The sequence below is a fragment of the Vombatus ursinus genome, unplaced genomic scaffold (assembly GCF_900497805.2).
Source record: "Vombatus ursinus unplaced genomic scaffold, bare-nosed wombat genome assembly UNPS02014821.1, whole genome shotgun sequence".
Taxonomy (NCBI): Eukaryota; Metazoa; Chordata; class Mammalia; order Diprotodontia; family Vombatidae; genus Vombatus; species Vombatus ursinus.
Window position 1 is genome coordinate 17,874,886 of NW_020954599.1, and position 12,759 is coordinate 17,887,644.

The following is a 12,759-nucleotide window of genomic DNA, read 5'->3' on the forward strand; positions in this document are numbered from 1 at the left end:
TACTATCCAACACCCTTACCATAGAACCAATCCATCTAAAAGTAAAAAGAACATTTATAGATAAAAGTGGAAGGAAAACAACAAATACATGTGAAATTGAACAGATTCAAAACAACTTTAGAGTAATATATTTTCATTGCAAAACAGCTTGGCATAGTGGATAGAAATTCAGTCTCAGGGCCAGGACAATCTGGGTTCTAGTCCAGCCTCTGACAGAAAATCACATATCCAGGCACTATAATATATTCTTTTCACTAGTAACAATAAAACCATCATGTTTTGACTCTAACACCCCAGCACATGATGCTTATGAAGAAACAAGACTCAATAAAATGATATTGGGAAAATCAGATGAACATGATTAAATTCATATGAAGGACGTCTATGTTGTATGTTACCTGATTTTAAAAGCATGTAGGGTTTGCAAGTCAAGTTTTATTATAGGGGTGGACTCCAAAAGAACAAAAAAGGATTATGCATGGTATTATTAACCAAAAAAGAGAATGAAAATTTGTTACAAACTAACTAATCTGTATGCCTACTTTCCCATGTTCATAAAATCTTTGAGAAATATTCTTACATCTGTGGCAATTACCTTAATAAAAAAATCTCAAAAAGGGAAGCAAATTCAGATTACTGAATATTATTTTCTACAAGGGCATTTTCACAGTCACACAATTGACTGAGGGGTTAACAAGGATGAGAATCAAGACAATAAAAAAAAAATTGAGTTCCATTGGTGACCTTAGAGCAGTTTCATTTGAGTGGTGACATAGAAGCTAGACTACAAGATATTGAGAAGTGAGTAGGCGGTGAAACAGCGGAATCAATAGTTGTAGACATCTGGGTGTTTGGCTTTGAAAAGAAGAAGAATGGATGCAGATGGCTTGAGGGGAGAGTAAGATCAAATGAAGAATGTTTAATGTTGGAGAGATCTGGGCATGTGTCTAGGCAGTGGAAAAGGAGCCAATGAATATTAATACTGAATATTAGGGGTAAGATGGAGTATTGAGGGGACAAGCTACTGGGAGGAAATGGGAACAAAAGCACAAATAGAGGGTTTGGGATTGACTTTAGCAAGGGGAACAGTTAATTCTTCCTCTGAGATTAAAGTGAAGGAGAAGAAAATACAAGATTATGTTGAGGCAATTGGACTTAAAATCTTGAGGAGAAAAGATAAAGATGGTCTCAAATTTTCCAAAGCTCTGAAGCAAGGTTCTCTACTGAGCAAAAGAGAAGAGAAAGGAAGTTTAAGTGGCTTAAACAAAGTTGAAAATATTTGGAACAGATGCTTAGGAGAGTATAATACGAAGTCATTCAGGGAAGAGTAAAAGTATTGACCTATAGTAGAGAGGGCTCAGTTGAGAATTCATAACTAATGTGTAGTGGACTGAGCTCTTTCCTGTATTTATGAGCATATGAGTGGTAATGGGTATGACATTTAGTGGAGGCAATCCATATTTCAGATTTGGGATAGTATGAACAGCAATAAGACAACAAGGCAAGGGTCTCAAGTCTTGTACTCTATGATACTGATTTAGTTAACTGTATGGTGAAGATTTTGAAAAAAGAAAAGGCAAGTCAGAGAATGGATAACTTGGTTAGAGAATATAGTGATGACAGGGAATGGGTCTAGGAGGGTAGGTAAGGCACAGAGAGAGATGGAAGGATAGAAAGCTGTAGTCAGAGAAATTTCAGTTTTATGTTTTGGGAAAGTTGTGCAACTGAAGGTGATAATTATATAAAGATTATGGTCCTTCCTGTCTATGGCCAAGGTAAAATGAAAGTGACAACTTCAGTAATTGAGGAGATCGGTGAATCGGAAATAGGGATATTTGAGGGTATATCAAAGTGCAAATTGAAGTCACTAAGTATTAAGACAAAGGTTCATGGAGAGAAGATGACTATGAGTTAGGTATTGAATTCATGAGACAGAAGGAAGACTACCCTAGAGACTGGTCAAGAATAACCACCAGTATAAGAACAGAGTAATATCCTGTAGTGAACTTCAAAGTAAGAGAAAGGTTGTTGCATGAGGTTGGAAGGGGGAGGGTCTGAAAGCAGCAATGAAAAGCAACCACTTTGCCTACTTATCCTCCTGGACCAAGGTATTAACTATACCCAGGACTTGTGAGGTTGGCTAGGAGGCATATGGCATCTTCTGCAGGAGGTAGTTTTCCATTAATGCAACAAAATGAAAGGGATATTTGATGATGAAGTTTAGTACGATGATACAAGTCTCCTTCATGTATGCAGAGAGATAATAGTTCTAAGATCCCGTAATCATCAACATCGACCTCCAGAAAATAAAGAGAAGAATATGCTCAACCAAAGTAGTCACAATTAGAATGTCCTGTGCAAAATCCAAAAGGAAAAGAAATTCCTTAGAGATGATAGTCACCAAATGCTCTTTGCTGATGATATTGAGTATAGTGTGCCAAGCTCTCAAATGCTATTGTGCTTCCTTAATGAGATCCTTGGGTGAATAAAAAGATATAAGCCTGATAATTCACACAAGAAAAACTAGGTGGATGAAAAAATGCATATTGTCCAGTTTATGTAGTTGAGTTGGATTGACAGCTTCTTGAATTATTCCATACGTGTATTAATTGGCAAGGCACTGAAAACGGATGGTGTGCTTGGCCCAACTGTAAAAAGGACAATAGTCTGGATTCAATTACACAGAACTTCCTTTCTTTCCAAGCTGCTATTTAATACTAAAGTCCATCCTTTTTAACAGTAACATTCAACTGATGATGATAAACAAGTCAAAAATATGGACCACAATGAGCTTAGAAGAACAAAGATTATAAGTGATCCAATAAGTGACAAAAAAAGCAGAATGAAAATAAGCAGGCTACATAGCATATTACCCATGATGCCCTGCATAAAGAGGTCATTTGTAGATATCATAAAAACATGTATGTCTGGAAAAGAATATAGGTTATGTAATGTAGTGAGAGTTACTGATATCAATTGGGAGCCCAAATGCTGCATGAGTATACACAAGGGATGACATCAAATCTGTTGTAGGGAGGTAAGTCCTATACAGAAAGTTAATGGGAAGATAATTCCAAGAAACACACAAAATGAAAACGAATACATATTTTGAAATTTGCCCTACTGGAGGGAGTGGCCATGCTGTGTTGAGGTCATTAATGACCTCTATAATATCCAACAAAAAATTCAAGTAAGACAATATAACAGAAAAAAAGAAAATGAAATGCCTCATAGTAGCTGGCATTGACAGAGTTGTTAAATGTAATAGAAAACTCGTTCACAAAAGCATCCATTTCTCATAGTTTCCCAAGAATGAGACCACACATCTCCATAAAGAGTAAAATGAGATCTGCAATGATCCATTCTGCTTTTATAGTGGTCTCAAGTGCTATAAAAGAAAATAGTTTGTAGAATGACAATGATGAAGTTCCCCCCTCTAAAAAAGAAACTCTAGAAAAGAATCCTCTTTAAAATAATACCAAAATAGTCACCTTTATGCCTAAATGTGTTTAACTGAACATCTCTTAAATCATATTCTGCCAAGTATTTGCCCAACATCATTCAGCATTTAACTCACATTTTAAAAGCATCAGCATCATGCATACTCCATTGTGCAATCTCTGTCTCTTACTTAAATGTTGATAATGATAATGCTGATCATCAGTAGCAGAACCATCAGTCAATCAAGACAACTTGCCTCTCCTCACTTAACAAATAGTTACAGCTCATTCCTACATGGACTGAGTACAGTCAATTTTCTTCCTTTTAGGCTAAAGAATTTTCCCTGTAGGGATTTGGAATTTTTAAAAGCATAATTACTTAAATGTTAAATTAGTTGTTCATTCACAATATTTCGAATTAAGTTCTTAACAAGTTATATACCTATCGTTGCTTTGAGGTTTTAAGAATATTAGGTCAAATCATGATCTGCCAAAGGAATACATTCTCATTTTGTACTTTTAATGTTAAGTCAAAAGTAATCATATATCTATTTTCCTTGAATTTACACTGTCAAATTCAATCAATGACTCAATCAAGAAGTATACATTAGACTTTTTTTTATAATAGGCACTATTCTATATGATGGGGATATCAAAAACAAAACATACTCTGCCCTCATGGAACTTACAGCTTATTGTGGGAAACAACATGCATGCATATAAATAAATTACAATATATGCAAAGCAAACACAAGGGTTTATTATTATTATTATTATTATTATTATTATTTTACTGAAGTGGGCAATGGGGCACACTGAGTTAGGTAGATTGAGGACTCAAAGAGAAAGTGTCCATTGAGCTAAGATTTAATAGAAACATTATTCAAGTCTCCTTTCTGATGTCAACATTGTATTCAAAATCAAAATTGTATCCAAATATTAGGAAAAATCACAGAAGCATTAGGAGGGAAAATCTGTGAGAACATTAAGTAACTTACCTCTTCTAGGAAAAAAAAGCAAAATAACTAATAGCTAGGCTTGTCATTAGGTACAGTCTGAAAAAGATAATCAATTCTTACCAAGATAATAAAGCTTGTGGCATTCTTTGTCCCTATATCCTCCAGTCCTTAGCATGGTATCTGTCACATAGCAGTTTCTCAATAAAGACACTAAAAAAATTGTTTGACTGCTCTTAGTTCTTGGTCTCTCAATAAAAAGAATCTCAGGAAACTTGACTTCACTTAAGGGAAAAAATAATTTGTTCTAAGATTGTACCTATAACGAGTATCATTTAGCACTGAAAATATTATAAGAGAGCCAAGGCATAGTGAATACTGAACTGGCCAGAGCATTAGGAAAACCTGGTTTCAAGTCCTTTCTCTGCCATATATTGGATGTGTGACCAAATGCAATGCACTTAATCTCTCAGCATCCCAAGTAATTCTTTCAGTCTATATATTATTAGTATTCACTAGTAGAGAATATTCCCTTATCAAGGATTTCATTGTACCAATGAAATCATGATCTAATTATTTCAACAATAACAAGATATTGTAAATAAAATATTTATGAATTATTTGAAGGATTCTTTCTGTTTTATGTAAATGGTATAGGAAAAAAATACACAAAATATTATTTCTGAAGCCAAAATGGGAAATATATCTGTTAATTTGTTATAATGTGGGAAAGTATAACTTTCAAAAGAAATATGAGATTTAAAGATGGAAGAGGAAGAATGATTTTGTGGAGGTTATCACAGGTTTGTTCACAATGAAAATTTGTGCAAAATCTTTATCCATTGCTTTTTTAAAATTTTATTTTAATTTATGAAATAAAACAAGAATTTCCATAACATTGTCCAATAAAAAAGACAATTGCATATGAAATGTTAAATCTACTATATACAACTTGCTATTCCTTTCAAACATGCAACAAAATTATCATGTAAATTCATTTTTTTCTTCCCTTCCCCTACTGTCCTAGAGATGGGTACCATTAAAAACAAGTAGGTATGTGTGTATGTGTGTGTGTGTGTATGTGTGTGTGTGTGTGTGTGTGTGTGTAAAATTACTCTATTCTATTCTATTTATCAGTTCTTTCTCTGGATGCAGATAGCATCTTTCTTCATATGTCTTTTATAGTTAATTTGGATATTTATATTATCCAAAATAGTTTATTCCCTCCAAGTTTTTCTTAAAAGAATATTGTTGTTACTGTATACAACATTCTCTTGGTTGTGCTCATTTCATTTTTCATTATTTCAAGCAAGTCTTTCCATGTTTTCTTTTTCTGAAATAATTGAGCTCATCATTTCTTATAGGACAATAGTATTTCATTATAGTCATATATCACAACTTGTTCAACCATTCCCCAATTGATGGGCATCCTTGCCATTTCTATTCTTTGTCTCACAAAGAGAGCTACTTATAAATATTTTTAACATGTAGGTTCTTTTTGCTTTTCCCTGATTATCTTTGGAAATAGACCAAGTAGTGGTGTTGCTAGGTCAAAGGGTATGGGTAGTTTCAAAACTCTTTGGGCATAATTCCAGATTTAAAATTCAATTTAAAAATCAAAGAATATATATATATATATATATATGTATGTGTGCATAAACACATATACGCATAGACATACATTATATGTCTATGCATACATGTATGAATTTATGCATATGTATATTGCCTATCCTCAAAATCCACATATACATGTGTATATGTGTTAACATACACCCAGACAAATATGTGTGTGTATGAAAATCATGAAACTAAAAATTTCACTGTTATGTATTTATATCTCCCATCCTCCTAGAGCCAATAACATTTTAGAGATTAGGTAAACCCCATTTTGCAGAAGGAAAGGAAAGTGGAGGATCTCAGTTGTTAAGAGAGTGGGCAACTCCCATATGACTTTATACTACTCATTTGACTCAACTAATTCCACTAGTTACATCAGCCTTTCCTTTCTCTTTTGAGTTAAGCTTTAGGTCAAAGTGATGGCTATAACTAATAACTAACCTGAGAAAGATATCACGGATATCCATATGATTCTAGATGGTTTTACTCTTTTATTTGGGTGTTCCCATCATTAATCACTCTTTCTTTCCCTCTCATTAGAAGATAAATGTTTTCTGATTGCACTTGCTAAATGAAAGACTCCAGAGTGTCCCAAGACAATTGATAAATTCTCAAAGTACTTATGCTATTTGGCACAACAGTATACTTTTCATTCCAAGTCACTTGGCATATTGCTAATTGTACAGCCTACATTCACTAAGACATCCACACAATAAATGAAAATATTTGCTTGCAGTTTTTAACAGACATGATTATGCAGATTTTTAACAGATTTTAACAGTGTTCAATTATTGGCAGACTCCATTATAATGATGTATACGTTTGAGCAATATCTTCAAGTATGGTCAGAATTTCTCATTGATTAAATTACTGCTCACAGGCGTTTTTAGAAACTCCAATAAACCTTTCATTCCCAAAAGGTACCACTAGATGTATCAAAGTAGCAAATGGTAAAATTTTATATTATTATGACAACTTACTAAAAACATTTTATAATTAATCCTCATCAATACAATTGTACAACTGAAGTAGTTTAAATTATATGCTACAATGGCCTCATTTGACTGTGGAACTCCTTGCCATACCATGTTAAACACAATCATGTAAATAAAGCATAGGCTACCATGCAAGGCATTATCTGCTAAGAGAATAAACAGCAACAAAGGCATATGGTTGGGTCATAAGAGTAAGATCAAAGAATAAGAGAAAAAGAATTACTTTCTCCCCTCCCTCCCCAGTGAGTGAATGGGGACAATCCTCCATGCTGGTAGGAGAAAGCACTTCCCCTGGTAACTCACTTTCCTAAATTATGGAGTTTTACTGCTGTTGCTACATGCTGCCCAGAAGTGGGATGAAGGTAGGGATACTAGAACGTTTATTTTGGTAAGGGAAATAAGATTGACTTCCTCCCTGCTATAATATTTCACTCAGAAGACAGAAAAGGAAAACAGGGATACTCCAGGTATACAATGGATTAGTTCGTGGATAAAGAACAGATAAAGATGGAGTCTACTGGAATATCAGATGAAGGTAAAAACACATGAGGATTGGATTCTTCTGACTAAGTACAGAAAGGCAGAAGAGTAGAAAGCTCTCAGACAAAAATTGTAAAGAGTAGCAGGGGTGACAGAGGAAATTAGTGTAATGGATCATTTTAAGTCCAGGGAGAGCATACATTTCTGAATATATACAACCAAAAACTTTCCCTTGTAGTTCAATGTTTATTAAATTGATTTTTCTAATCTTTGTCCACCCCCCATCATATTCTTTCTTCCATTTCCACTTCCATCTCCTCATGATGCTACCCACTTATTCCTAGCCTAGCATGCAACATTAAAAAGAAGGATGAAGAATTCTATTTTTTCACCACCCAAAGTCAAACTACATGACTTCATGAGATAGTTCTGAACAATGTGGGCAAACATTCACTGTGGATGCGATTGAGACACCACACTCATTTTACCTGTTATTTAAAGGGCTCTTGACATGTAGACATTTTGAGGTGAAAGGTTAATGTATCAACCCACTGAAGCATTTAGTCTCCATCCCACAATTCTCCCACATTCTTCCCATGTATGGTGCCTATTTCAATATACTTTAGAGCTGGTAAGTAAATATGACATTCAGATATGATTCCCAAGAGTATGGAACACTGTCCAGCTAGTGCTATCTTGAATAATATGTTAGAAAGATTTTCTTTTTTGCAACACACACCACATCCTCTATTTTTTCCATTGTGCCAAAGCTATAGAATGTCAAAATTATCTGTCAATTAGCCATTTGATATCCTATTTAAAATGTGATCACCTAATTCTTTTATTTTGATAAGTAGTAATGCTTCTGTTAGATTGATCTCATGCATGTTGGAGACATGTTTAAATCAGTTTTGTAGTTGGGAGCAACACAATGATTATCTAGATGTTATCTTTGATATTGTCTTTGATTAAACATTTTATTATCTACAACTAATGGACTGAAACAAGTAAATATTTTGTTCCCTCTCCCCCCCAAAAAATGAAAAGTTGGTAAATAAAAGACCATCAGAGTCGAAACTGATGTTTATATCCTTAATACCTGTTTGTAAAACTTAAGTCTCTAGCAGAAGACATATTTTGAAAGGTATTTTTTTTCAATGGTGAATTGTTCATTTGAATTGACTTTTGTAGAAATCACCTCAGACTTCACTTAATGCACTTTCTTCCTTCCTCTCCCACACTTGGTACCTCACCACAAAATAGATCATCATTAGAATAATCAGGGTTAAGTCTGACAATGTATAAGAAAAACAGGAAGAAAACATGACTTCATTTGGCTGTGTCTGCCTGTGGCATTCTTGATGAAGTAATATGAGGCTATCGTACAGTTTGATTTCATTTGTTAATGTGCTTGTTAAATCCATACTTATGGTAGAGGTTTTTCTAAAATGTGTATTTAAACTGACAAGCGATGTCTCCACCATGGTGTATGCCATCATCATAAGTCTGTCAGGCCTTTTCTTCTCTCCGGGGTGTAATGGAGTGGTTTTCTTTTGAAAATGCATGTTAAATCTGGGGAACTATTGTTTAATCTCTCTGAAGACCTATTTTTCTTTATTAATAAATCAAAGATTAAAAAATGTAAGAAAGGAAAATATTAAGATTTCCACTGCTTTCCAACTGAAGTGCGTGAATAGAGTTGTTGCTAATATTCTAACTGTTATTAACGCAACATTCACTAGTAAACCTTGAAAATTTACAGTTTCAGTTTCTAGTCTTGATTCCCCTGTGCTCTGTTATCAGCAGAACAATCCCTGTCAGGGACACAGATACTTCTTTTCTCCTCCTACTCACCTTTCTTTTTTTTTTTTTGAGTTCCCCAATCTAGAGGGAAAATTGACATGAAATACCTCTCTACACATACTCAAGGAGTTTATTTTGTGGAGTGTGTGGGAGGCATGCGTATTTGGATTCTGGGGAGAAATAGGTTGGCTTCCACAATTTTAAGTAATATTTTTGTTGTAGATTTACACTTCAATAAAGTTAATGAAATTTTAAAAGCAGTTCTCTTTTATAGATGACTAATTGTGAAAAGAAATGGAGGAATTTGAATGAGAAGTAGAAGAGAATATAAAAAGAGGTGTGAAGAATAATTCAAATGGGACAGTGGATATGAAAGGAAAGGGATCAAAAAAGAAGAGAAAAAAGGCATTAAGAGAACACAGTAACAATGAATGATTTCACAATGTGATGTATTTTGAGAACTGATTGAAGTCTTATATTGTCTTTGAAAATTCAAATTTTCAAGAAGAAATTAAGTTTTTGGAATATTTGAAAACTTTGTCATAGAAAAATTCAAATCTACAATTGCCTATAGAAAATGTATAGGGGGGCAGCTAGGTGGCGCAGTGGGTAGAGCACAGGCCCTGAATTCAGGAGGACCTGAGTTCAAATCTGGCCTCAGACCAAACACTTGACACATACTAGCTGTGTGACCTTGGGCAAGTCACTTAACCCCGATTGCCTCACAAAAAAAAAAGAAAGAAAAAGAAAATGTATAGAAATAATAGGAGAAGAGTAATACTAGTACTAATGTTACTTTTACATCACATATTAAAGTTTGCAAAGTGCTTTACAAAAGTTCTTCCATTTTACAGATGAGGACATTGGTGTTTTCCTGGCTCACATAGACAGTAAATGTCTAAGGCAGAATTTGAATTCTAGTTTCCTGACTTCTAGTCCAATAAACAAACAAAACAAACAAACAAACAAAAAAAAAAAAAACAAAATCAATCTTTGTCTCTGTTTTTAATCACTGCATGAAATATGATGCAAAATAATATAGAAATATAGAAATAAAATGACAATGTAAATATATATTTCTAATGTTAATGACAGTATTGTTTTGTTCTTTGTTCTTCATTCTTGAAGAGGATTATGACATCAGGAAGGAGATGTAAATTGGATATAAGTGAGGCAGGGCTATGCAAAATCACCATTACCTGCTGGTGCAGGAAGGGAGGAAGGAAGGAAGAAAGGAAGGAAAGAAAGAAGGCAAAGGAAGGAAAGAAGGGAGGGAGGAAGGGAGGAAGGAAGGAAGGAAGGAAGGAAGGAAGGAAGGAAGGAAGGAAGGAAGGAAGGAAGGAAGGAAGGAAGGAAGGAAGGATGGGAGGGAGGGAGGGAGGGAGGGAGGGAGGGAGGAAGAAAGGAAGGAAGGAAAAAGAAAGGAAGGAAGAGAGGAAGGAAGGAGCTGCCTTGCCCAACTGGAACTGGCCAGTTGGGTCCCCAGTGGGGCAGCTACTACTACTCCCAGGTTGTTGTTTGTCCTTCATTCTCAAAGAGGACCATAACATCAAATAGTGAATTGAATTTAAGTGAGGCAGGTCTGTGCAAAGTCACCAGCTCCACTCCCTCCTCCATAGCCATCTGGGTCCAGTGGCAAAATATAGATTTTCAATATCAGTGACAGTATTATGATATTTTTAAAGCCTAAATCTTTCACCAAACACTACCACTGGGCAGGAAATTGGTGCTTTGCTTAAACAGGCCCACAGGAAAACAGTATAAATTATATATACTTGCACTACAATTAAGAGCACTTAGATGTTATTTGTTGAAATGACTTTGATGCCACTATATTATGAATGATTGGGAGTGGGGATAAGGGGGCTGTTTGGTCTAACAAGGAATCTCAATCACCTGCCCCTAATTATGGACAATTCTCCCAACCTGTAGTTACGTGCAGTAAACTGCATGTTTGCTGTAATCCAAATTATGAAGTTGAGTTGCTTTGGTCATGGAGCTAAATTGGCATTTGACATACTCTCGTAAATGTCAAGTGAGGATGGCAATCCCTTTTTATTTACAATAGGTTATTAAATGAGTTTGAAAAAAGACATAGAGAGTTTTGAAAAAAAAAAGAGTTGAAACTATATTTGAAATAAATTCTTAGGCAATGGTCAAAGCCAAACTGCAGCGAAGTGTTTCTGACCATTTTTGAATCCCTTGGCTTAATTTAATTGTATTGTTTATACTGACACCTAGATTATAGCATCTGGGTAACAGACAATGTTGTCCAGCAGGATAGCTTTTGTCAGGATTTTATTAATCCTGGCATACTGTGACTTAGACAGTTATGATTTCTTAAGAGCTACAAACATGCAAACATTACACTGCTTTGGAGGGGAAAAATAGGCCTTGGTTTTCAAGGACTCATCATTAGAGCTTTGCTAAGCGAAAATGTTTGTTACCAGCTTCAGATAGGAACGTGAAATGATTCAAAAGACTTGTCTCGATTTGTTACAAAACCCAGGTATTGGATATAATTCACATTGAAAAGTCCATTCTCCACCCCCGCCACTCCACCCCAACACAACTCTCTAGAAACAAGAAAAGTGTGAATCATACTTTTAACAAATTGAATGTTAGCCAAAGGAGATCTATAGCATATCTTTGAAATGCTGACAGGCAGTATCTTCAACTGCATAACATTCCTCCTGAATTCAGTGCATGGCTTTGTAATTTTAATGGTGAGTTCATGACTGATGATGATTAGAAAATCAACCACTAATCAACATCAGTAGAATTTCCAAACAAAGAGTCACAGATAACCTCTTAATTTAAGAATCTCCACCTCTTTCTAGTTTCCTCACCAAATCAAATACCACAACTTCCAAACTATGAAAATGAAAAGGCTAAATTACAAACAGTGCACCCTACATGGATTTCACCAAAGGCCACCAAAACTGAATCCATTCATCAGTTATTGAATACTATGGCTTTCTTGTGTGATAATCATTGTTTCAAAACCTGCTTCCAATTACTGCAAAGTCTCCATGGAATTCTGCTGGGGAATAGACTACAGTAGCTTTGTATCAAACTGGAATGTTTCTTGATGAGAACTAAATAAAACTGCATGTGGAAAACATATTTTTTTAATCCTGATAGGAGGTATAAAAAACTCTGTAACAATAGTGTTTAATAAGGAACTCTCATTAGAAAACATTTAGCCTCAAAGAAGTCCCTTAAGAAATTACTGAACACTGATTTTGAACTTTGAATTCCCCAAATTTAGATTTGATCCTCAACAGAATAAATGATTTCCTCAGTCTGATAATGTGGCCAGTCTGTTTCTGTGATTTATTAGAACATATACATGTGGTGATGGTGGCACTGAAGAATTCCTCCCAGATTAACACAATTAGCCCAGAAAGGTAAATATACTATAACAAAAGTCAGTTGAATAAAGGAATGAATGAAAAAAAAAAC